General features: G+C 42.6%; 1 long non-coding RNA gene across 2 annotated transcripts in view; it reads left to right on the forward strand.

Annotated features, from left to right (window-relative positions):
- The first annotated feature begins 17749 nt into the window (after positions 1 to 17749).
- The window catches only part of LOC148149943 (uncharacterized), a 115236-nt gene continuing 105794 nt past the window's right edge, over positions 17750 to 27191 (forward strand). For both annotated transcript variants that reach the window (XR_015757112.1, XR_015757114.1), the window contains exon 1: positions 17750 to 17914. This is a non-coding gene — a long non-coding RNA (uncharacterized LOC148149943). The remainder of the gene's footprint in view (positions 17915 to 27191) is intronic.

Below are 27191 nucleotides of genomic sequence, written 5' to 3' on the forward strand. Positions count from 1 at the left end.
CCCCCTTAATTTAAAGCTATGCCCCCTTGTAATAGCTGACTCCATACGTGGCAAAAGATTCTCACTGTCGACCCTATCTAAACCCCTAATCATCTTGTACACCTCTATCAAGTCACCCCTAAACCTTCTTTTCTCCAATGAAAACAACCCCAAGTGCCTCAGCCTTTCCTCATACGATCTTTCTACCATACCAGGCAATATCCTGGTAAACCTCCTCTGCACCCGTTCCAGTGCCTCCACATCCTTCCTATAGTATGGCGACCAAAACTGCACACAATACTCTAGATGCTGCCGCACCAGAGTCTTATACAACTGCAACATGACCTCAGTACTCCGGAACTCAATTCCTCTACCAATAAAAGCCAGTACGCCATATGCCTTCTTCACCGCACTATTTACCTGGGTGGCAACTTTCAAAGATCTGTGTACATGGACACCAAGATCCCTCTGCTCATCCACACTACCAAGTATCCGACCATTAGCCCAGTACCCCATCTTTTTGTTACTCTTACCAAAGTGAATCACCTCACACTTAGCTACATTGAACTCCATTTGCCACCTTTCTGCCCAGTTCTGCAGCTTATCTATATCCTGCTGTAACCTGCCACGTCCTTCCTCACTGTCTACAACTCCTCCGTCTTTCGTATCATCTGCAAACTTGATCACCCAACCTTCTAACCCCTCCTCCAGGTCATTTATAAAAATGACAAACAGCAATGGTCCCAAAACAGATCCCTGCGGAACACCGCTAGTGACGGCACTCCAAGATGAACCTTTGCCATCAACTACTACCTTCTGTCTTCTTCCGGCCAGCCAACTCCTAATCCAAACCTCCAACTCACCCTCAATGCCATACCTCCGTATTTTTTGAAGTAGCCTACCATGGGGAACCTTATCAAACGCCTTACTAAAATCCATATACACCACATCTACCACTTTCCCCTCGTCCACCTCCTTCGTCACCTTCTCAAAGAATTCAATAAGGTTTGTGAGGCACGACCTGCCCTTCACAAAACCATGCTGACTATCCTTGATCACATTATTCCTATCCAGATGTTCATAAATCCTATCCCTTACAATTCTCTCTAAGACTTTGCCCACAACAGAAGTGAGACTCACCGGCCTATAGTTACTAGGGTTATCCCTACTCCCCTTCTTGAACAAGGGAACCACATTTGCTAGCCTCCAATCTTCCGGCGCTACCCCTGTAGACAACGAGGACATAAAAATCAAGGCCAATGGCTCTGCAATCTCCTCCCTTGCTTCCCAGAGAATCCTAGGATAAATGCCATCAGGCCCAGGGGACTTATCTATTTTCACCCTTTCCAGAATTTCCAACACCTCTTCTCTACATACCTCAAAGCCATCCATTCTACTTAATTGTGACTCAGTATTCACATTGACAATAATGTCCTGTTCCTGAGTGAATACTGACAAAAAGTATTCATTCAGTGTCTTCCCAATCTCTTCAGCCTCCACACGCAACTTCCCACTACTATCCTTGACTGGACCTATTCCTACCCTAGTCATTCTTTTATTCCTGACATACCTATAGAAAGCCTTAGGGTTTTCCCTAATCCTACCAACTAAGGACCTTTCATGTCCCCTCCTTGCTGCTCTTAGCTCTCTCTTCAGGTCCTTCCTGGCTTCCTTATAACTCTCAATAACCCCAATTGAACCTTCACGCCTCATCTTTACACAGGCCGCCCTCTTCCATTTAACAAGGGATTCCAATTCCTTATTAAACCACGGCTCCCTAACACGACCCTTTCCTCCCTGCCTGACGAGTACATACTTATCAAGGACACTCAATAGTTGCTCCTTGAACAAGCTCCACATATCAATTACGCCCTTGCCTTGAAGCTTACTTTTCCAAGCCACACATCCTAAGTCATGCCTCACCGCATCATAATTTCCCTGCCCCCAGCTATAACTCTTGCCCTGCAGTGCACACTTATCCCTCTCCATCACTAGAGTAAAAGTCACCGAATTGTGGTCACTGTCCCCAAAGTGCTCACCTACCTCTAATTCTAGCACCTGGCCTGGTTCATTACCCAGAACCAAATCCAGTATGGCCTCACCTCTTGTTGGCCTATCTACATATTGTGTCAGGAAACCCTCCTGCACACATTGGACAAACACTGACCCATCTAACAAACTTGAGCTATAGCTTTCCCAATCAATATCAGGAAAGTTAAAGTCCCCCATAACAACCACCCTATTACTTTCACTCTTCTCTTGAATCATCCTCGCAATCCTTTCTTCTACGTTTCTAGGACTATTAGGTGGCCTGTAAAAAACTCCTAACAGGGTGAGCTCACCTTTCCTATTCCTAACCTCAGCCCAAACTACCTCAGATGGTGAGTCTTCATCCATCGTCCTTTCCACAGCTGTAATACTATCTTTGACAAGCAATGCCACACCTCCCCCTCTTTTACCCCCACCTCTGACCCTACTAAAACATTTAAACCCTGGGACCTGCAACAGCCAATCCTGTCCCTGTTCTACCCATGTCTCCGTAATAGCCACAACATCGAAGTCCCAGGTACCAACCCACGCTGCAAGTTCACCTACCTTATTTCGTATACTTCTTGCATTGAAGTATACACACTTCAAGCCACTTTCCTCTTTACAGGCATCCTCCTTTGAAATTGATGCCATGTTCCTAACCTCCCTACACTCCAGGTCCTGCACCCTAAAGCTACAGTCTGGGTTCCCATGCCCCTGCAGAGTTAGTTTAAACCCCCCCCCCCCCACCCCAAGAGCACTAGCAAACCTCCCACCAAGGATACTGGTGCCCCTCAGGTTCAGGTGCAGGCCATCCTGTTTATAGAGGTCCCACCTTCCCCAGAAAGAACCCCAGTTATCCAGATACCGGAATCCCTCCCTCCTGCACCATCCCTGTAGCCACGCATTTAACTGTTCTCTCTCCCTATTCCTCGACTCTCTATCACGTGGCACGGGTAACAAACCAGAGACAACAACTCTGTTCGTTCTAACTTTGAGCTTCCAACCTCGCTCCCTGAAAGCCTGCCTAACATCCTCAGCGCTCCTCCTACCTATGTCATTGGTGCCAATGTAGACCACGACTTCGGGCTGCTCCCCCTCCCCCTTAAGGACCCGGAAAACACGATCAGAGACATCACGTACCCTTGCACCTGGGAGGCAACATACCAAACGTGAGTCTCTCTCGTTCCCACAAAACCGCCTATCTGTGCCCCGAACTATCGAGTCCCCAATTACTATTGCTCTGCTCTTCTCCACCCTTCCCTTCTGAGTAACAGGGACAGGCTCCGTGCCAGAGGCCTGAGCCCCGTTACTTACCCCTGGTAAGTCGTCCCCCCCACAAGTATCCAAAACGGTATACTTGTTCTTGAGGGGAACGGCTGCAGGGGGTCCCTGCACTGGCTGCTTCCTCCCAGTCCCCCCCACTGTCACCCATCTATCTGCCATCTTTGGAGTTACTACTTCCCTAAAGCTCCGATCTATGACCCCCTCTGCCTCCCGAATGATCCTAAGTTCATCCAACTCCAGCTCCAGTTCCCTAACACGGTCTTGGAGGAGCTGGATGCACTTCCTGCAAGTGTAATCAGCAGGGACGTCCATGGCATCCCTCACCTCAAACATGTTGCAAGAGGAACATTGCACTGCCTTCACTGCCATCCCTCTAAAAGTAACCTTTTTTTAAAAAAAAAAACTGGGTCTAAAGAATACAACAAGCAAAATGCAGCACTTACCTACTTACCACAACGGGTCTTATTATTTAGGTTAGAGGAGGAGGGCGGGTGGGAGACATTACCTCTGTAGTGCCTCGGGTTCTTCTCCTGCGCGCTTTTAAAGGGGAAAAAAAACCTACCCGGCGGCCCCTCTGGTCTTCGTCACTTCCCCCTGCTGCTCCCGCTCTTTCTGTGAAGAGAAAAAAAACACCCCTGCCCGCTACCGGTAAGTAATTTTAAAACAAACTGTCTTACCTTAGCTGCTGCTCGCACTCAAAGTGACCGTTGGTGTCGAAGGGTGAGTATTTATACTCACTGCTTTCCTTCCCGGCGGCCCCTCTGGTCTTCGTCACTTCCCCCTGCTGCTCCCGCTCTTTCTGTGAAGAGAAAAAAAACACCGCTGCCCGCTACCGGTAAGTAATTTTAAAACAAACTGTCTTACCTTAGCTGCTGCTCGCACATCATTCCCACTGTCCTAGCAATCAATCCAATAAAGCCTCTTTGCATTTCTTCCATAGCTAGAACATCTTTCCTTAGATAAGGTGACCAAATCGGCACACAGTACTCTGGGCATAGTCTTTTCAATGCCCTGTATGGTTACAACAAAATATTCTGGCTCCTGTACTTTAATGCTCTTACTTTAAAGGCCAACATACCATTTCCCTTCTTCACCACTTGAAGCACCTGCATGCTAACTTCCAATGACTGGTGTACAAGGATATCCAGATTTCATTGCACGTACCCTTTTCACAAACCATGCCATTGGATAATAATCTGCCTACTTGTTTTTATTAACAAAATAGATAATCTCATTTTTATTCACATTATAAAATATCTGCCATGTATTTGCCCACTTATTTACCTTGTCCAAAACACACCCCCTATCCTTACAGCATACCCTCCTACCCAGCTTTGTGTCATCTGCAAATTTGACGATATGATGAGTAGTTTCCTCATCTAAACCATTCATATGAATTTCTGGAGTCCAAGCACTGATCCCAGTGTGACCCGGTAGTCACTGCTTGTCACTCGCAAAAAAAACCCCATCTTTTCCTACATGTTTTTTCCCTGTTTACCAATCAGTTATTATTTGACACAACTACCAATGCCATGCACTTCAATTTTGATGCGAATCTCTTGTATGGGACCTAATCAAAAGCCTTCTGAAAATCCAAGTACAGGTAAACCAAATCCACTTGTTCCCCCTTATCCACTCTAATAGTATGCTCAAACTCTACCAGCAGATTTGTCTAGTGTGACTTCTTCTTGTAAATCTATGCTGACTCTGTCTGATCTTGTCACTATCTCTCAAGTTTCTGCTATTACATTTTTTAAAATGGACTCTAACATTTTTTCTATTACTGCTGTCAGGCTAACAGGTCTATAATTTGCTGTTTTCTCTCTGCATCCCTTCTTAGATCATGAGGTTACATTAGCTCCCCTTCAATCCATAGGAACTATTCCAGAGTCTACAGAATTTTTGAGGATGTCCACTGCTGTTTCCAGGGCCACTTCCTTAAGTACTCTGGGGTGAAGCTTACCAGGTTCTAATGATTCATCTGCTTTAAATCCCATTAGTTTCCCCAATGTAATTTCCCCACTAATATGATCTTTGTTCAATTCCTCCTTCCCATTAGGCCCTGTATTGCCAATATTTTTTAGGATGCTATTTGTGTCTTCTGTTGTGGCATGTGGTTAATTGGCTTGCCACCTATTTGTTCCCATTATAGTTTTCCCTGTTTTTGACTGTGAAGTATATATATATTTGTCTTGATTGATCTTTTTCTTTTCACATACCTATATAAGCTTTTACTATAGGTTTGCATGTTCTTTGCAAGCTTACTCTCATACTCTACTTTCCCCTCTTAGTCATTCTCTTTGTCTCTCTTTGCTGGAATCTAAACTGCTCCCAATCCTCAGCTCTGTTTTTTTTTTGGCCAATTTGTACATCTCTTCCTTGGATTTTATATTATCCCTAATTTCCCTTGTTATCCATGATCTGACCATGTTTCCCATTTTATTTTTATGCCAGAGTAAGATTAATAATTTTTGTAGTTTATCCATGCACTCTTTAAATGTTTGGCATCGCCTATTTACTATCATTTCTTTCAGTAATGATCCCCAGTCAATCAGAACTTTCTTGCACCTCATTTCATCACAATTTATTTTATTTAAATTCAGGACCCTAGTTTCAGAAACGACTATGTCACTCTCCTTTTTTAATGAAAAATTCTATTCCACTGTGGTTTCTCTTCTCTGAGGGCCCACTTGCAACTAGATTGTTAATTATTCCTTTCTTGTTACATAATATTCAGTCAAGGATGGCCAATGAATTGCTTCGCAAAACTGTCCTGTATACACTCCAGCAATTCCTCTTTGACTATATTGCTACAAACTTGATTTGCCCACTTTCTATGCAGATTGAAGTCGTCCATAATTACAGCCATATTTTCATTACTTTTGTCTCTAATTTCTTTTCAATGCCTTATCAAATATTACTAATACAGTGTTGGGGTCTCTATATAACTCCTACTATCATTTTCTGCCCCATGGAGATACTAAGCTCACCTCAAACACTTCTCCAGCTAATAACCCTCCTTACAATCACACTAATTTCCTTTTTGATCAGCAGCGCTCCCCTACCTCATTTTCCTTTATATCTGTCCTATACTCACTGTTCTGTGCTTCATAGGGTCTGGCTCTGACTTTTCTCACCAGTAAGCATCCTGTGTAGATACATGAGACATGTACTGGTCCCTGTTCCCAAAACAACCTGGCAGAAGCATGCACCCCATACGTGTCTATCAGCTCCAAAGGAAAGTGTTGATCTGGTGGCTGAATTGGTCAGAGACAGGCATGATGATGGTTCAAGCCCATTCTCTCATGGGTAACTAAGCACCAGCAGGAAAGCTAGTCATACCCTGGGAAGCCCTGACAATGACAAGTAAACCCTTCCTTTTGAAACCATGGATTAAATGAGGAGAGTCAGTTCAAACAACTCCTTGAAACTGTTAAAAGTTAAGACTTCATAATATCAACTTCTCACATGAGGTGACTTTTCATTTTTATGTACTCTCTAAGAGGCCTGTCCCATTCAGAAACCCCATCATATTTATAACCCTATAATATCTTCCCAGTATTGGATTCTGGGGTGGTTTGTTACATTTCACTAATACACTCTCCTTCAGTGAAACATAGATATTGAAACGTACAATATAGGAATAAAAGTTGGTCTGTTGGCCCTTCAGGCCTGTCTGACATTCAGCGTGATCATACCTGACCATCCAACTCAACACCCGGTTCCTGCTTTCTCTCTACTCTCTTCGATCCCTTTAGCCTTGATAACTATTTCTCACTCCTTCTTGAAAATATTCAATGTTTCACCTTCATCTACCTTCGATGGCAATGAATTCTATATGCTTCCCACTCTCTGGGTGAAGAAAGTTTTTTCTCATCTCAATTCTAAATGGTCTGCCCCATCTCCCTAAAATGGGACCTCTGGTTCTGGACTCCCATGTAATTGGGAACATCTTTCCTATATTTACCTTGTCTAGTCCTTTTAAAATTATACAGATTTGTGTGAGATAATTTAGTGATTCTGCTAAACTGCAGTGAGTATAATCCTATGGGCGGCACTGCTGCCTCACAGCACCACGGTCTCAGGTTTGATTCTAGCATCGGATGACTGCCTGTGTGGAGTTTTCACATTCTCCCCGTGTCTGCGTGGGTTTCCTCCAGGTGCTCCGGTTTCCTCCCACAGTCCAAAGATGAGCAGTTCAGGTGAATTGGCCATGTTAAATTGCCCATAGTGTTAGGTGCATTAGTTAGAGGGAAATGGGTCTGGGTGAGTTACTCTTCAGAGGGTCGGTGTGGAGTTGTTGGGTCGAAGGGCCTGTTTCCACACTGCAGGGAATCTAATCTAGTCCTAACTGACCTAGTCTCTCTTTCCTAACATTGACTGGGACTCCCTTACTGCCAGTGGCATGGATGGGGCAGAATTTGTTGGTGCATCCAGGAGAGTGTCTGAAACAATATGTAAATAGTCCAATGAGGGAAAGAGTCTTACTAGATCTTGTACTGGGGAATGAGCCTGGCCAGGTGATCAAAGTTTTAGTAGGGCAGCATTTTGGGAACATGATCACAGTTTCGTTAATTTTAAATTGTTATGGATAAGGATAAGACTGGTCGTCAGGTGAAAGTGCTTAATTGGGGAAAGTAAAATTACAACAGTATTAGGGAGGCACTAGAGAAATTAGATTGGGGTGTCTATATGAGGTTAAATCCACATCTGACATGTGGGAGTCTTTTAAAAGTTCAAGACCAACATGCTCCTAAAATGACAAAAGATAACAATGGCAAATTCAGGAACTCTGGACAACAAAATATATTGAAAGTTTGGACAAAGGGTAAAAAGAAGCATATGTAGGATTCAGAAAACTGAAATCAGACACAGTACTTGAAGAATGTGAAGGAAGCAGAAAATAACTTAAATGAGGAAATAAGAGGGCCAAGAGGCACTATGAAATGTCCTTGACAAGAAGGATTAAGGAGAATTCTAAAGCATTTTATATGTAAGTTAGGAGCAAGACAGTAAGTAGGGAAAGGATAGGACAACTCAAGGACAAAGGAGGGAATTTATGCATGGAGCCAAAGAAAATGAGTGAGACCCTTAATGAATATTTTGCATTGTTATTCACCAAGGAGAAGGACATGGATGATGGTAAGTTTAGGGAGGGGTATATTGATATTCTAGGGCATGCCATTAAGAAGAAGGAGGTGTTGGTATCTTCAAAAACATTGAATTAGATAGGTCCCCAGGGTCCAGTGGGATCTATTCCAGAATACTAAGAGAGGCAAGGGAGGATATTGCTGGGGTCTTGATAGACATCCTTGTATCCTGTTTAGTCACAAGCCAGGTTCCAAAAGACTGGAGAACAGTGAGCTTTATTCCTTTGATGAAGAAGGATAACAGAGACAATCCAGGAAGTTATACACTGGTGAGTCTTACCTTAGTGGCAAGGAAATTATGGAGAAGATGACATGGAAATTGGTGAAGTTGTGGATAGTGAGAAGATTTTCGAAGGATACAGCACGATGTAAATCAGTTGGAAATTTGGGCAGAGTAATGACTGATGAAGTTCCTTCAAGACAAGTGTAAGGTGATATATTTTGGGAGGTTAAATGCAAGAGGAAAGTATACAGTAAATTGAAGGATTCTTAGGAGCACTGATATACAGAGGGATCTTAGGGTGCCAGTCATAGCTCTCCTGGAAGGGGCAACCCTTGTGGATAAGGTGGTAAAGAAGACGCACAGCATGCTTGCTTTCATTGGTCAGGAGATTAATATAAAAGTTGGCAAGTCATGCTGCAGCTGTATGACACCTCAGTTAGGCCACATTTGGAGTTTTGTGTGCAGTTCTGATTGCTACACTATTGCAAGGCTGTGGTGAGGGTGCAAAAGAGGTTTACCAGGATGTTGCCCAGATTGGAGCGCATTAACTATAAGGAGAAGTTGTCCAATCTTGGATTGTTTTCACGAGAGCATCAGGGGCTGAGGAGCGACCTGATAAAAAGTATAGAAAGTAATTAGAGGCATGGATAGGGTGGGTAGTTGGATTCTTCTTCCCAGGGTGAAAATATTAAAGAATAGAGGACATAGGTTTAATGTAAGAGGGAGGAAAATTTAATGGAGATGTGAGAGTCAAGTTTTTTTATTCAGAGGGTGGTAGGTGTCTGGTGAACTAGAAGAAGCAGATGTTTAAGAGTCATTTAGATAGACACATGAACAGACAGGACATAGAGGAAATTAGGAGAAAGTGAGGACTGCAGATGCTGGAGATCAGAGCTGAAAATGTGTTGCTGAAAAAGCGCAGCAGGTCAGGCAGCATCCAAGGAGCAGGAGAATCGACGTTTCGGGGCATGAGCCCTTCTTCACGAATGAGGAAAGTGTGCCAAGTAGGCTAAGATAAAAGGTAGGGAGGAGGGACTTGGGGGAGGGGCGTTGGAAATGCGATAGGTGGAAGGAGGTTAAGGTGAGGGTGATAAGGTGAGGGTGATAGGCCGGAGTGGGGGTGGGGACGGAGAGGTCAGGAAGAAGATTTCAGGTTGGAAAGGTGGTGCTGAGTTCGAGGGTTGGGACTGAGACAAGGTGGGGGGAAGGGAAATGAGGAAACTGGAGAAATCTGAGTTCACCCCTTGTGGTTGGAGGGTTCCTAGGCGGAAGATGAGGCACTCTTCCTCCAGCCGTTGTGTTGCTATGGTCTGGCGATGGAGGAGTCCAAGGACCTGCATGTCCTTGGTGGAGTGGGAGGGGGAGTTGAAGTGTTGAGCCACGGGGTAGATGGATTAGTTGGTCCAGGTGTCCCAGAGATGTTCTCTGGAACGTTCCGCAAGTAAGCGGCCTGTCTCCCCAATATAGTGGAGGCCACATCGGGTGCAGCGGATGCAGTAAATGATGTGTGTGGAGGTGCAGGTGAATTTGTGGCGGATATGGAAGGATCCCTTGGGGCCTTGGAGGGAAGTAAGGGGGGAGGTGTGGGCGCAAGTTTTGCATTTCTTGCGGTTGCAGGGGAAGGTGCAGGGAGTGGAAGTTGGGTTGGTGGGGGGTGTGGACCTAACGAGGGAGTCACGGAGGGAGTGGTCTTTTCGGAATGCTGATAGGGGAGGGGAGGGAAATATATCCCTGGTGGTGGGGTCCGTTTGGAGGTGGCGGAAATGACGATGGATGATACGATGTATATGGAGGTTTGTGGGGTGGTAGGTGAGGACCAGTGGGGTTCTGTCCTGGTGGCAATTGGAGGGGCGGGGCTCAAGGGCGGAGGAGCGGGAAGTGGAGGAGATGCGGTGGAGAGCATCGTCGATCACGTCTGGGGGGAAATTGCGGTCTTTGAAGAAGGCGGCCATCTAGGTTGTTCGGTATTGGACTGATCCTCCTGGGAGCAGATGCGGCGGAGACGAAGGAATTGGGAATATGGGATGGCATTTTTACAGGGGGCAGGATGGGAGGAGGTGTAGTCTAGGTAACTGTGGGAGTCGGTTGGTTTATAGTAAATGTCCGTGTTGATTCGGTCGCCTGAGATAGAAATGGAGAGGTCTAGGAAGGGGAGGGAGGAGTCTGAGATGGTTCATGCCCACACCTCCCCCCTTACTTCTCTCCAAGGCCCCAAGGGATCCTTCCATATCCACCACAAATTCACCTGCACCTCCACACACATCATTTACTGCATCCGCTGCACCTGATGTGGCCTCCTCTATATTGGGGAGACAGGCCGCCTACTTGCGGAACGTTTCAGAGAACACCTCTGGGACACCTGGACCAACCAACCCAAACACCCCGTGGCTCAACACTTCAACTCCCCCTCCCACTCCACCAAGGACATGCAGGTCCTTGGACTCCTCCATTGCCAGATCATAGCAACACGACGGCTGGAGGAAGAGCGCCTCATCTTCCGCCTAGGAACCCTCCAACCACAAGGGATAAACTCAGATTTCTCCAGTTTCCTCATTTCCCCTCCCCCCACCTTGTCTCAGTCCCAACCCTCGAACTCAGCACCACCTTCCTAACCTGCAATCTTCTTCCTGACCTCTCCACTCCCACCCCCACTCCGGCCTATCACCCTCACCTTATCACCCTCACCTTAACCTCCTTCCACCTATCGCATTTCCAACGCCCCTCCCCCAGGTCCCTCCTCCCTACCTTTTATCTTAGCCTGCTTGGCACACTTTCCTCATTCCTGAAGAAGGGCTCATGCCCGAAACGTTGATTCTCCTGCTCCTTGGATGCTGCCTGACCTGCTGCATAGAGGGAATTAGACACTGTTCAGGCAAATGGGATTAGGTTAGAATAGTATCATGGTTGGTACACACATCAAGAAGGGTTTGAGCTATAGAGAGAGGCAGAATAAGCAAGGGCTGTTTTGCGTGCAGCATTGGACGCTGAGGGGTGATGTCATAGAGATTCATAAAATCATGAGGAGCATGGATAGATTAAACAGACAAGGTCTTTTAGAGATGGGGGAGTCCAGAACTAGAGGGCATATGTTTAGGGTGAGAGGGGAAAGATTTAAAAGGGATCTAAAGGGCAAATGTTTCACACAGATGCATGGAATGAGCTGCCAGAGTAAGTGGTGGTGGGTGTTGGTATAATTACAGCATTTAAAATGCATCTGGATGGGTATATGAATATGAAGGTTTAAAGGGATATGGGCTAAATGCTGGCAAATGGGACTAGTTTAATTCAGGATATTTGGTTGGCATGGATAAGTTGGACTGAAGGGTCTGTTGCCATGCTGTACATCTCTCCGACTCTATGACTCTATGAAAGGCTGAAGATCCTGTTCCTGTGCTGTACTGTTCTATGTTCTATGTTGCTGAGACTGGTAGCTTGATGATGATATAATGCAGATGGTTTAAATGGTTTTTATCTATTTTATTGTGAGAATTTGGAAGTTTCCATTAAAATTCAGTAAGTAGTTACTCAGGAAAAGTTAGATTATTAAACACCCAGTCTAACACATTTGTAACTACTAACCCAACCCCTGTTCTCATATGTTCTCAATTACACCTCCCCGAGCCTGACACAACATTGCCTTGCTCCCCTCCCCCCCTCCTTCCCCCACCAATGGTTGTGAAAGCAGCCCCCTTCCCGCACCGCTCAGGTACCAACCACCCCTGCCTCCAACCAACACACCCCCTCTCCCCCAGCCTTCTCCCATGCCCTGTGCTGGCCCTGACTCCTCTTCCCCATTTTGGACCTGGCCCCAACTTCCTCCACACTTTGACCTGATTCCCCCTCCCCCATCCCACCCACTCCAGAGTGGACAACCTTTCCTACTGCCACTTGCTAGTCCCTGAGCCAGTCCATGACCTGAAGCCACCATTAGTAACTCCACACCCTGGAGACTTGGCATCCTCCCCATCCCATCCCCCACCCCTGTTGAACCTGATATCTCCCACATTTCCAGACCTACACTGAATACTCCATCACTTACCTGATTCCATTGCTACCTTGCACCATGGCACTCTCCCCACTTAGTGCCTTACCTACCTGACAATCCACCTAGAATCCTACCATCACATCATCCTAACCTTGCAGTTAGCTTAATTCTTTGGCAGCAGCTATCAAAGAGCTGCCCATGATTCAGGACTTTAACATTTCAGAATTCAGCAGCTGACTGCTTTGAGAAAGGGGGTGTGATTCACCTTCCCCTGGCTCTTCTACGTTGTGAGAGAACCTGTCTGAATGAAAGCACACCTCTGTATTTCTGAAGGAGCCCTGATTGGAAATTCCTGTCAGAAATGTGGAGCTCTTTTTTATATCAAAATGAAAGAACAAAAAATTTGGACCCAAAGTTTCAGTGGATAATTGAACAAATACTTGCATAAATGTGTGGCATACACCCCATTGGACAATTAATCACCTCAGTCTATATTGTTAAGTATGTCTCTACATCCTTTCCCCATGTATTGTTCCAGCTATTTTTCAAAGCAGTCCAGTGTTTTCTATCTTCCCAATAATTTTACATATCTATATCAGAGTGAGATGAATATATCTAATCACTTATCTTGCCTGGAAATCTTCATTTTAAATCCCTATCTTCTTTTTTAAAATTTGTAGTTAATGGTATGTTAAAATATCTTCCTGAATTTTAATGTGCCAATCCATCTTCTTTTTACTAAAGAAGGAGTAGAAGTTTGATGTTCTACTTTCAGAGATTTATGTCCAGGAAGCATTCTTTCATTTGAGCCTATATCAATGTCTGCTGAGAGACAGGATGTCATAAGTTGCATATAGCATTCCAAATATGGTCCACACAAAATCTTGTTTTGATTTTTTTAGTCGGTTCAGCTTCAGATGTATCCTAGGGTTCCACCTGAAATGTTGACTTCTCCATCTCCTGACACTGTCTGGCTTGCTGTGTTCTTTCTGCCTGCTGCTTGTCAACCTTGGATTCCAGCATCTGCACTTTTTTTGTCTCCTATCATTTGGTTGTCATGTATGTTTTCAAAATTTCAAAGAAGTTGTGACATAAAGTGGCTGAGAAGCATGTACAATCCTCATTTTGCAAAGATACGTGAAGAGTTTTACCACCCAATAATGAAAGGATTGGTAGCATTGCATAATGCAGATTGCTTAACTTCTAGGCATTGTGCCAAATATTACATGATGGAAATAATAATTCTCAATATTAATATAACCACGAATGACAACACAGGAGCTTCCTCAGTACATTAAGAAATACCCATGAAGCAATGTGTTACCTAAAGGCTGGTTTTGTTGTTTGATGGTGGTCTCTATTTGTGATTGTTGCTGTATAAGTCCGATTTGCTTCCTTAGGCTTGGATTCCTTCTTAACATAAAGCATGATACCCGTGGATTCCTACAATTAAGAGCTGGTTTACCTAGGCTGAAAAGTTGTTTTCAAGGGGAAACAAAAATAGATCAAATTATAAATAGACTATTCCGGAGCAAACCTTTTTTTTCACACATAGGACAGAATTCCATAGGTTGGCATATGGATTGGTGCTGTAAAGCAGGTAATAATGCCATGTGCTCTTCTCCTAGTGGTACCCACCCTGGACGCCACCATCATATTATACGCAGCCGAGGTGGCATCGAGCTGTCCCCTCACCTTTAGGTATGTTCAGGCCTTTAAGTGGCCAACCAATGGTTACTTAAGGGTCACTTCCCACTTGCAGTAATTCTTCCTGCAGTAGGTGGGGGCTGGAGCCATGTTTGAAATTTCAGTCGAGAGTGTGGTGCTGGAAAAGCACCACGGGTCAGGCAGGATTCGAGGAGCGGGAAAATTGACGTTTCGGTCAAAAACTGTGCTTTTCCAGCACCACATTCTCGACTCCAGCATCTGCAGTCCTCACTTTCACCAAGTTTGAAATTTGGCAGGTCCTCCGCCTTGGTGTATTAGTTAGAAGTTGGGGACGAGTTACCTTCTTTATTATTTATCTAGGTCCATTGAATGTTCTCCTAAAATCTGTTTCCAAAGGAATTTTTCCTATGTCCTTGGCCCCGTCATAACAGCCTCCAATACTTCTTATCAATCTTACCCAGGAAGCTTAACCTGCACTTTTGAGAGTTTTCAACTTACCTCTCCATCTGGCTTCATCAAAGTTCTGGAGGTGCCTGCTGTAGTTCGAGTAGTAGCCACCTTCCAAGAGGCACTGCTGAGACCAGAGAGTTAACAACCATTTGATTGGCTGGCAGCTTTCAGCGACAGGAATTCCTATGTGAAAGAGGCCTGTGGTCTTGCCTTGAGCTGAATACTATTCCTCTAAGCACAGTTTCTCTAGCAATGTCCCACCAGTACAGAATCCTGGTGAATTGTTAAATCCTGCCCAAAGCACAGTGATAATCTGGAAGCATAAAAGATCAATGAAAAGTGGAGATATTTTTATTCAGTACAGTTAATAAAAGATATAAAACAAATTATATTATAGTAACTGGAATGACTTGAGCCAGGTGGATCTCAATGGCTATGAGTTTTCTGATTGCGGGGCTGTTAACCTGGGTAAATCAGGCTGACAGATATAAACAGGAGTCTCAGGAATTCTCCTCACCCCAGGGACTGGCTCCGATCTAGCTAGTCAGAATCCATGTAGGTGCACATGCCAGTAAAGGGTGACTTGGTGATGGAATACCAACATTAGTGGAGTTATTTCAGATATAGAAAAAATGCAGAGGAGAGAATATAGTTGAATGATAGAACAAGTTGGAGGTTGAATAGCCTACTCATGTTTCTCAACAACATTTTTGTTGTTTAATCCGTCTCCCACCCTATTACAGGCTTCCCTTTCATTATGTTCTCCACTGTCCACTTGCTTAAAACTTATCAGTGCAAAAGATGAGACTGAATCATTTTCCATAACCTTCTTCCAGAAGTGCTGAGAGGATGATCCACCTCAGCCTCTCCAGAAGGTCCTCACCATCACAGAAGCCCATCTTTAGTCAATTGAATTCACCTCATATCATATCAAGAATTGGTTGAAAGTACTGAATATTGCAAAGGCTGTTGCACCTTCCAATTCTGCAAACTACATTTTAGTTCCTTTCAAGCAACTCACCATCTCACTTGGAAATACATCACTGTTTCTTCAGTGATGGGCAAAATCCAGGAACACCCTCCTTAGTAGTGATGTGGCAGTACCTATAGCAAAGTGGCAGTGGTTCAAGACAGCAGCTCAACATTATCTTCTCAAAAGTAATTAGGGATAGGAAATAGATGCTGGCTTAGCCAGTGAAGCCCACACTTTCTGAGTAAATTAAAATAACTACATTTCCAACTTCTCCTATTCTGATGAAAGTTCAGAGGCTTGAAACACAAACTCTGTGTCCATCACTGCAAATGCTGTCAGATCAGTTGTCCATTTCCACCATTTTCTGTTTTTGTTCCAAGCAGTAGTAAGCCTCATTATTTTATTTCATCATATTTGGTGTTCAGTTGTGTTGGAATGGTGAAAGAAAATCCAGCTCCAAATTTTGTGTCATTCTTCGTGAGGAACAACAAAACATCAGATTTACTAATCCTGTCAGTCAAACTTTTGAAACACATTGAATAAGTTATTTTCTTAACACAGAACATTTCATGTGTGTATGCTTTATGTGTGTATTGGTGAATATGTGCCATTTGTCCCTGTCCTTTGCATGAAGGAAGCATGCATGGTAGGAACACACTGGATGACATGCAAATCAAAGTACGCATAATATTGAAAGGAAAGAAACCTACTTTTCTGGGAGCTGTTTAGAAGTGTTTTTTCAATAATTCTTGTAACAATAATGGTCATTTCTTGAAGATACTTTGAAGGCAGAGAAACTTGGGATGAAATGTATGTTAACTTCTGCTGATTATAACCACTCAAAATTATTTGATGCATAACAATACCTACCATGTTATAAAATTATTTTTCATGCTGAGGTAAATCAAATCAATCCTGACTTTATTTGATGCTTTCTCTTGGATTCAGGGAAGCTTGCCTTTCTGCCTCTTCCAGGGGCTATCTGTCACTTATGAAAGTCAATTAATCAAATGTGAATATTGTTCATTGAGAACAATTTCTATGAATTTCCAGACTAACTCATCAACAATACAAATACATAAGGTCAGATGTACAGTCTTTCCCCCAACTTTGGGAGGTCTGGTTTAAAAAAATGTCTTTGGGAATTTGACCTTGCTTGGCAACAACAGACACCCAGTGAAGAAAAGCAATAAAATGTTGTCATGCAAACCACAAAGAGGAAGTAATAAATCCATGAAATTTACCACTGGTCTTATTGTGATTAGCTTGTTCCAGTTCAGTTAGAAAGAACAAGGCAAAAGGAAAATTTTTCCCTTCTCAGAAAGGAATAAAAAAGGTAAGCCTTATAAAATTGTACACACTGTTCCAGAATAGCTTTTTCTGTAAGTAAAAGTCTATGACAACAGGAATCACCAGAAAAGCATTGGCTGAGAAAGATAACATGCCTGAATGATTTGTCCTTCTAAAGAGGAATGCCTAATAGAAATGGACCAATAAAATATAAGACGTAGGTGTGAGCTACATCTTTTTGTCTCAATGTAGAAATTGATTCTAGGCACATGCTGGCTTTATAAGGGTAAGGGGCAAGGGGAGAAAGAGTTTGCTCACATCTCCAACCTTTTAACTCATTACTACTAATAAAAGGTTTTTATTTTCGCTTTATTTACATGTGACCAAATCTATCTTTTGTCCTACATTTTGACAACTGTGAGAGATGTGAATTAACAAAGAAATGTAATGCATGTGATATAGATGGTGTGTGGCACCTTGTTAGTTTTTCAGATGTAATATATGTTGTAAACTCATCAGGAAGTCTAGTTTAATATTTAATCACACATTTTTCAATTATGGTGCAAGTTTCTGAAACTTGAGTGTCAGGTCAGATTTATCCAAAGTTGCTCCATTGTATTTACTTTAATGTAACATTTCAAACATAAATATCCCCAGTTCAGAAATCAATGTTTGATAAAATAATATTTCTTTACAGAAACATCTTTTTGGGATGGTTGTATCACTTGGACACAACAAAGCATCAAAAGGAACAAGAGTACTATACAGATCCAGTGGAAGCATCTGTAATGTAAAACTTCCTGAATCTTTCAGAGATGAGAGAGTGAAATCAACAAAAGAAATTGGTCTGCCCTGGTGTTTAAAGGTACAGGTTGCAAAAGGTTAGCATGTTTCCTACTCACAATTTTATCATTCAACTGAAGGAGTTAAACAATATTAAATGGTGAAATGAGTGACAATTCTTGAATGAATGCTAGCAGGTCTTCAATATTTGTAGGTGTCCTACATTGACTGCTCTAATGAAAAGTGTGACAAAGTTGCACAAGCAGCTGAACAGCAGGCAGAGGTAAAGGTACAATTGGGCTCTCAAGAGCCAACAGAGTGTACATCAAGCAGTGTTCTTTGTGACAACGCCATGCATTTGGAATAGTATTCCTGTTATAGCAACTTCATAGTTAGTATTATTTGTGGATTTAAGTTTGAGGGGATGTGGATACCTGGATTATTTTACTTTGAAGAGGTCAAGAAAAGGACAGTGGAACTTTTCATTTTTACAAGGTATTTCTTGAAAGTGGCATGTCTCATGACAACAGATTGTTTACTACAGACACCCAGCCTGGATTTACAGCTGGGTCAGGCAGCAGCTTTTCCCTGGAGATTATTTGGATTTTCAAGTTGGTGGCCAACTACTAGAAGGAATGACCTTCCCAGCTGAGCTCTCCTGTTTCTGAGAAATTGAAGTCCAGAGTGATGCATAGAGCCCTGGTCTCGTCTGAACTCTGATTACCTTGTTGAAATCAGAGTTCAGAATCTTGAGGCTGTGTTTTTCTAAGTAATCCATATTGGCAAAGATTCAAGAGGCATTTGTTTGTGTTTGGTGACACCTACCCACACCTTATTTTCTCTTTAGACTTCCCCCCACCCCCAAAGAAGAATCACTGCTGAAAGATATTACTCTGTCTCTGAGTGTGATTAATTAGGCTATATATGTGTTATTCAAGTGTGAAAACCAATTTTACACCCTCATTGAATAACCTTTATAATAAAACAAATTTTTGGTGTTTATTAGAGAAACCCAATTGATGGATTTTTTTCAGGAGAAAGCATACAATTGGCTTTATCAGGAACTGGGTAAAACACATGCAGCCAGATCATTTATGAATTGTTGATAACATTACTTTTCATTTATCTCAAGCAAAGACTAACTTGACCAATTGTCAGGGCTCCCTTCAATACCAAATGAGGCCTATCTCCCATGTCACTTTATTTAAGGTTTAAAATGCATAATTTGGAAATCTCTGTATAGGGCAAGAACATTTTCTTTCCAGGATTTTGGTAGGTCTATATTCTCCAGAATGTAGCAATTGTAACTCTTTTGGCTTTGTAAAAGCGCGTCTCCCTATGTAATCATATCCCTCAGGTGACATGATAGTCAGCTGATTCTGAAATAGATTGATTACTTGGCAAGTATAATAGACAAATAGAAGTCTTTGCAATTCATATTAATTCAGGAAGTTCCTAGGAGTTCAAAACATGCTCAGTGATATTGCAAGATATGCTCAGGCCGGAATCAATCTGTTTTGTTACTCTTAATCTTATTCACAATCAAAGTTCTGCACAGCGTACTTGTGGGGGTGGGTGGGGACTTTCATATTGAATGTTGCTCAGTTTGTGGGTGGAAGATTTGAAGATTGGAAGCTTGTTTAATGGAACTGATTGAAAGCCCAAGTCTTGCTCCATGAGACTATTCATGATTAAAAATGTCGTCTTTAGAAGGGGAAAGTTGCTGAGGGGAAAGATCTGGTCTTTTGCTTGCTGGATAGGCATTTTATTGAGTGTGTGTTCATGCGTGTGTGTGTGTGGTGGAGAACAGGGTGGTTACTGCCATAACTGAAGGCCTTGATTTAATTGTGCACACCAATTAAGTACTTGGCCTGAATTGTTAACTGTTTCTCTGTCCAAGATACAATCTGCTCAGTACTTGCAACAATTTATGTTCTTTTATTACTTACTCCATGGTGACAATGAAACAATTGTTCTGCTATAGCAACACATCTTGAAAGTGAAATATTATAAAAATATTGTCACCCGTCAGCTTTCATAATATAACAAAGGATCAGAAGTGAAATGTTGACTTTCGTAGCTTATGAATTTTGGGAATTACTAGAAACCTTAGACCTTGGAAAGTGGCTCATTCTGATGTACAGCTACTGAGCAAATGACCCATGGCAGAAACCCAGTTGGTAGTGGTGTCAGTTCATGAGAAATGAATGCCCATTGGAGGAAATCAGAGCCTGATGATGTTAAACACTGGTTTGAGAACAAAACACTCCAGCTTACACTTTATCTTAACTTCACATAATTGAACACATCTCACATTATCTAAAGGGATCATCTAGTTCATCACAAAATCTATTAACTGATATTTAGTTTGCCTTTTACCAGGCTTCTCAGCTCTTGACTTCATTACAGCCTTGGAGCAAACATAAGTAAGAGAGTTGAACACATGAGGAGAGGGTAGTGAGGGACTCTCCTATATATTGAGGTAGCATTTGACTGACCAAGAGATCTGAGCCAAACTGGAGATAACCAATAAAAAGGGGGAGCACCTATCCCTTGTAAGAGTCAGACCTTGCCAAAAGAAAAAATGGTAATTGTTGGAATTAAATTATCTCAGGTCCAGGTTCTCATCAAAGGTATTCCTCAGGACAGTGTCATCAGCCCAACCATCTTTAGCTGCTTCAGTTACCTTCATTATTGAGAAGGGAAGAAGAGAAGAATTGTTTTCTTTCAGAGGACTGATGGATTTTGGAATTAACATTCAAAACACAAACACATCAACCACGATCTGATTGATTGCTAGAGCACACTCAAGGTGTTGAACAGTCTCCTATATCTGATGTTCATAACGTACTGACCAACCTCTGAAAAAGGTCATAACCTCCAGACTGGGTCCATGGTAGGGAACCATCAAGGGCTTGATCTCGATCTATTCTAGAAAGCTTCTGCTTAAGCAAGGGAATCAACCTCAACCAATAAAATATTCAATAACCGCATTTAATACAGAGAGCTTCAAAGTCATATGATCCACTGAAAGAAAAATCTCCTTACCTAAAAACGGCAATTCCTACTTGTAAAACTGTGTCCGCTTAGTTCTGGACCCACTCTGGAAAACATGCTTTTTGCATTTGCCTTGTCAAGACTTTCAGACCTTGTACACTTCAATCATGTCACTCCTCATTCTTCTAAACCCCAGTATGATGTCATGCCCCATGTGTTTTTCAGAATCCGACTTAGTTGCCTTACTTGCAAAACTGCTTGTATGAAAGTAAATGCCATCTAGCCTTGCTGAGCTCCCTTGTGCCTTGGATGTATATGCTCTGCCTTCCAGTTTGACTTGGCTTTACTTCCATATTTGTTGGTGCATCACAAACTGTTGTACTTCCACTCTGTATGCCATTCTCCTGCGAAGCTAGTTTAAATCCTCACCATCAGCTCGAACAACACCCTCTTCCCCCCCACAAGAATATTGGTTCTGTTGCAGTTGGGGTCTAATAGGTTGCACTTACATAGGTCCCATCTTTCCCAGAAAAGGACTCAGTCATCCAGGAATCTGATGCCCTTCCTCAGTCACATCTTCATCTGCTCTGCCTTTTCTTCTAATCACTTGCATTTAGAATCTTGAGTAATCCAGTGATTACAAACTGTGACGTTCTGCTATCTAGTTCCCTAAATTCTTGTTGCTGGTCCTCATCCTTCATTTTACTTATGGTACCAATGCGAGATATAATCCCTGACTGTCCACTCTCCCCTTTCAGAATGCCCTGTAGCTGGTCAGTGACACCCCTGACCCAGGACCCAGGCAAACAATACCAACCTGGAGCCACATCTGCTGGTGCAGTGGTTCAAAAAGGCAGCTCTCCACTGTCACCTGAACAGCAACGAAGGATAGGTAATAAATACTGAGCCATATGGCAAAGGCCACGTCCCTCAAAATCAAAAATGTCTCCCACCTCTGCAGGGCCAGGTTGTACAGCACACAGCAGACTACCACAATATGTAAGACTCTCATCTGGCAGATTGAAGGATTTTGCTGGATTGATCCAAGCACCTGAATTATATCTTCAGATGTCTAATGAGTTGCTCGATGATCATATTGGCTATATTGTGTTCTGCATTGGACTGCTCCTTTGCATCAGTGTAAGGGCTCCTCATAGGTGTGAGCTGTTGTGTCTCTAGATTTTTCCTCAAAATCCATAACTGAAGGCACACAGGGTGCTGAGAAAACTGGCAGCTGGGACTATGGGAGTGTGCAAGTGTCGCGCATGTTTCCCAGAAACCATGAACACTAGTACAAACTGCATTTGGTTGCAGACCAACTGTACATTCATAGAAGGGCATCCCTTTCTATGGGAGGCTTAATGGCTAGACACATACAAATCAACCACAGCTTGCATCTCAGGGAATCCAGTGATTGTATCAAAGTTAATGGACTACTCTGTTTAACTGTCCGGGTTGGCTCTGTGGCGCACAGCTTCTTACCTTCTTGAACAGGCTACATGCATGATGCGCTGATTTACCAACAACTGGCAGATCCCAGAAATGCATGTAACCTGGTTCTCCGAAAGAGCTAGAAGTGGAGGAGGCAAGAGCCCTGGGTGATCTTCATTCCAATAGGAATGGATGCCAAACAAACCGACGGTTCTCAGTGGTGATTGGGTCCCGGGAGATCTGTTGTCTTCGCTGTCACTGCCATTGTGACATCTCGGGATTGATGATCTCCTGGAGAAATGTCCTCTTCTACATGCAGGAGGCTTGCCACTATCGTCCAGTGTGCACACCCAGAGGTTGGCTGCTGGCTTGCTCTCAGGTAAAGCGCATGGCAGGTTACATAATCTCCAGGACCAGGGCCTTCTATCCAACTGGCCTCCCTCCACCATACTCTTGAATTGTTTCTTTAGACCATGTGCCTTTTGTCACCCTGACAGCGCCCCCCTCCTTCAAAAGGTGGCACTGCACCGTGAATTATCTTCCCTGGCCCTGCTATCTGGCTCTCTGTAGTTGACGAGACAATCAGCACAGAGCTTCTCTTTACTTGCTGCCTTCCTTTTTCTGGGTACAGCTCTGCAGCCGCATGTTTCACCAGTAATATTGCAAAATGTTCCAATTAATTGGCCTTTAAAATATCTTAATTGCTCTCCTGCTATGTTGATATGCAAAGTCTACACTCTGAAATTGCTGCATCAGTAAAATCCAGAGGTAAAGATGTTGGACATCTGGCCAAACATGTTCCATTTGCATTTTATAGCCCTTTGCCAACTCTGACCATCTTCTAAGTTGCCCAGTAAAATTCTAGTCTTGGTTTCTATTAGATGAGAAACCTAAAACACACTGACATAAGTTGGCAGTGAACTAAATCCCATAATTTCATTTGTAGAAGGTCAACAGCTATCGTGAAAAACCTGATTATTGAAAAGTTATGATAGTCATTTGCAATGCAGTAATAGTTCCAGTCATGACATAATCACAGCATGCGATACTTTAATATTGCCCTGTAGACTTATAAAAATCTTTCCATTTAGCAGTTTATTAAAGCACCTGTTAGATATCATTAGGTCCCCATCCAACTATAGTTTATGAATTTTCCATTTATTGTTGAGAAAACTGATAAACATCTTTGCACTGATCTGGACTTAACAAACAGATTGTCTGAAAAAAACTCATTCTCCAAAACAGATAACCTTTGAGGTTTCAAACTGTTTAAGAATAATATTGAAGAAAAAAAATATAGTGTTCTCTGGATAAGAATCTGTATATAGAGTAGAAAGGAGCACATCCTTTTTACGTCAGAAACTACCAGTTAATGTGCCTTTCACATCCTTAGTTTTCTGTGAAATTTCAGATTGCTGGCAAAGATTCATGGATACAATACCACAACTCCTCAGTGAGATGTGTGTCTGTCCTTTTATATCCTGATGGAACAGATGTAATTCCTGGCATAATGAAACCTTTGCCAATTCCTTTATAAATTCCTGCAAGGTCAACAGGAAATACATTCTTTCTAGTCTGCTTGAGTACATTCAAAAAATAATTCTGAGCATGACTTTACTGTGGGACTCAGGAAGACATTAACAGTTTCATAAACATCAATGCATAGGTAATATTGTTAGGAAATGAGCAATAGCCTTTCAATGCCAAGTGTGAGTCATTTTATAGACTCTGAATAACTACTCTCTGATATTTTACATTGTCCAAGGTGAGAATTAATAAATTAGAACTTCAATGGACAAAATTACAAATCATGACTTCTCTCCAACTGTTCCCCACCATCCCCATTCATTAGATCAGCTTTTATTCTAAGTTTGAGGATGCCTTGATATCATACAGTTCCCTGTGAAAGGATAGGCAGGATATTCATTCTTAGGTCTATGCTCCTCTGTTTAAAATTGAGCAATGTGATTGGCCTCCAGTTAATTTACCCTCTTGCCTTTTAAGCAAGTGCATCATTTCTTAGAGAAAACAATTTCCATTTATAGCTCATTGCATAAAGGAAAACATGGGGCATGAAATATACCACTATTTGGAGGGTAGAGCATATATGGATTTTCCAGAGGAAGATTATGCTGCCAGCTATTAAATACATGATTTTCTGAGCATACCAGGCACTGTGCATCCTCTGTGTGTGCCTGAACACTTGGTGCTGTCTTAGGGCCAAACGTAACATCCAAAATTTAGACAGTGTGTGTGTCCTGGCAATATTTGTGTTGCACTCAAGCATGAAGTAGCAAGATTAGTCCTTTGGTAGTATTATTTAAAAGAACAGGCACTGTGGTTGCAGGTAGATGAATTGTTTGAGAGTTCGGCAAAGGGAAAGATTTTCTGCAGTCATTTTGGTAAATTATTGTATTTGCCTGAGTTTTCCTTCATCCTCAGAGATGCAAAAAGACATGGTGACCTGTGCATAGTAATTCCACACCATATCCCATATTCTTTGTGAAAATTCACTTACCAAATCTGTTTAAATCCTGTTGAAGCCACTTTGCATCTTCCTCATATTTCCCCCTAGCTTTGATTCATCTGCAGTCGGCAATATTTCGTTTGGTCTGCAAGACTGAATCGTTGACATGTATTTATTATAGATAAATACTGTGGACAATGAAGTCCCAGGTATTGATCCTGCAGTATTCAACTAGTCAATACAGGAATGACCCATTCATTCCTACTGTTCTCCTACTTTGTTTGGTCACTAGTGGGGTACCAGGGGGATCAGTGTTTGGACTCCAGCCACTCACAATATACATTAATGATTTAAAATGAAAGGTTTAGGGTGAGAGGGGAAAGATATAAAAGAGCCCTAAGGGGCAACTTTTTCACACAGAGTGTGGTATGTGTATGGAATGAGCTGCCAGAGGATGTGGTGGAGGCTGGTACAATTGCAACATTTAAGAGGCATTTGGATGGGTATATGAATAGGAAGGGTTTGGAGGGATATGGGCCAGGTGCTGGCAGGTGGGACTAGATTGGGTTGGGATATCTGGTCGGCATGGACGGGTTGGACCGAAGGGTCTGTTTCCATGCTGTACATCTCTATGACTCTATGACTCTAAATGTAATTTCTCCAAGTTTGCATGTGACCCAAATGCTGGTAATCTGTGAACAGGATGCAGAGGTACTTCAGAGTGATTGCGACAAGCTGTGTGAGTGGGCAAATGCATGGCAGATGACGAATAATGTGGATAAATATGAGATTATTCACTTTCATAACAAAAACAGGAGGACAGATTATCTGAATGGCGATAGATTGGGAGAGGGCAGATACAACAAAATCTAAGTGTTCTATCCACCAGTCACTGAAAGTAAGCAGGCAGTGAAGAGGCCAAATTGTATCTTGGCAAGAAAATTTGAGTACAAGGGCAAGGATGCCTTACTGAAAATGTACAGGTTCTTGGTGAGACCACTCCTGGAGGACTGTGTGCAGTTTTGGTTTCCTTATCTAAGGAAGGATGTTCTGGCTGTTCTGAAGGGAGTATAAGAAAGTTTAGCTTTCTGATTCCTGGGATGGAAGCGCTGACATATGAAGAGAAATGGGATTGGTTGGGGCTGTATTCACTGAAGATTAGAAAAATGAGGGAGTGATCTCATAGAAACCTACAAAGTTCTAACAGGATTCAAGTGGGTAAATGCAGGAGGACGTTCCTGATGACTGGGGAGTCCAGAACCAGAGCATCAAAGTTTACGAGTACAAAGCAAATCATTTAGGACTGGGATGAGGAGAATTTATTTCGCCCAAGAGTGGTGAGCCTGTGACAGAAAATTGTTGAGGCCATAACATTGAACATTGTAATTCTTAGGTCTATTGGCATCAAAGAATATGGGAAAAAAAGCAGGAAGAGGTTTCTGAGTTGGATAGTCAATCATATCATACTACATAGCAGATAGGCTTGAGGGGTTCAATGGCTTGCTCCTGCTCCTTTTTATATATTTCCATGTTTCTGCTTGTTAACCAATCCAAAATACCAGCATATTATTAACTCATGTACTTTCTTTTCTTTTCTAACAAACCCCTTGTGGGGATTTTCTTAAAAGCCTTCTGAAACCAAAAGTATACTATGTCCACTGACTCCCCTTTATCAATTCTTCTCTGAATAACAGTCATGATTCGGAGATGCCGGTTTTTGGACTGGGGTGTACAAAGTTAAAAATCACACAACACCAGGTTATAGTCCAACAGGTTTAATTGGAAGCACACTAGCTTTCGGAGCGACGCTCCTTCATCAGGTGATTGTGGAGGGCTCGATCGTAACACAGAATTTATAAACTTGATGTCTGTGTCGATATGTGCGATCTTCTTGGAGATCCTCTCCACTTTAAGCCGGCAGTTAGTGGTGTCGATAGACTACTATCGACACCACTAACTGCCAGCTTAAAGTGGAGAGGATCTCCAAGAAGATCACATATATCGACACAGACATCAAGTTTATAAATTCTGTGTTACGATCGAGCCCTTCACAATCACCTGATGAAGGAGTGTCGCTCCGAAAGCTAGTGTGCTTCCAATTAAACCTGTTGGACTATAACCTGGTGTTGTGTGATTTTTAACTCTCTGAATAATATCTTTAAAAACTCCAACTGGTTTATCAAACACTATTTTCCATTTACTAATCAGTACTGACTACATTAGAGTGTCCATTAATCATATCCTTTACAACAGATTCTAGCATTTGCTCTGTTATCTATGCAAGGCTGACAGCTCAGTAGCTATTATTTTTATCTCTCAATCACTTCTCAAAATGGATATTCTATATGTTCCACCTTTTAACCTGCAGAGATCATCACAAAATCTATAACATTCTGGAAGATGATCAATATATTCATTACCTGATACACCCTGCAATGTAGCACCAGTCTCAGGGACTTATCAACCTTCTGTTCCATTCA

Source organism: Chiloscyllium plagiosum, unplaced genomic scaffold (assembly GCF_037043375.1).
Source record: "Chiloscyllium plagiosum isolate Xiang-an unplaced genomic scaffold, Cpla_swu_hap1 HiC_scaffold_5, whole genome shotgun sequence".
In the NCBI taxonomy this organism is placed as follows: domain Eukaryota; kingdom Metazoa; phylum Chordata; class Chondrichthyes; order Orectolobiformes; family Hemiscylliidae; genus Chiloscyllium; species Chiloscyllium plagiosum.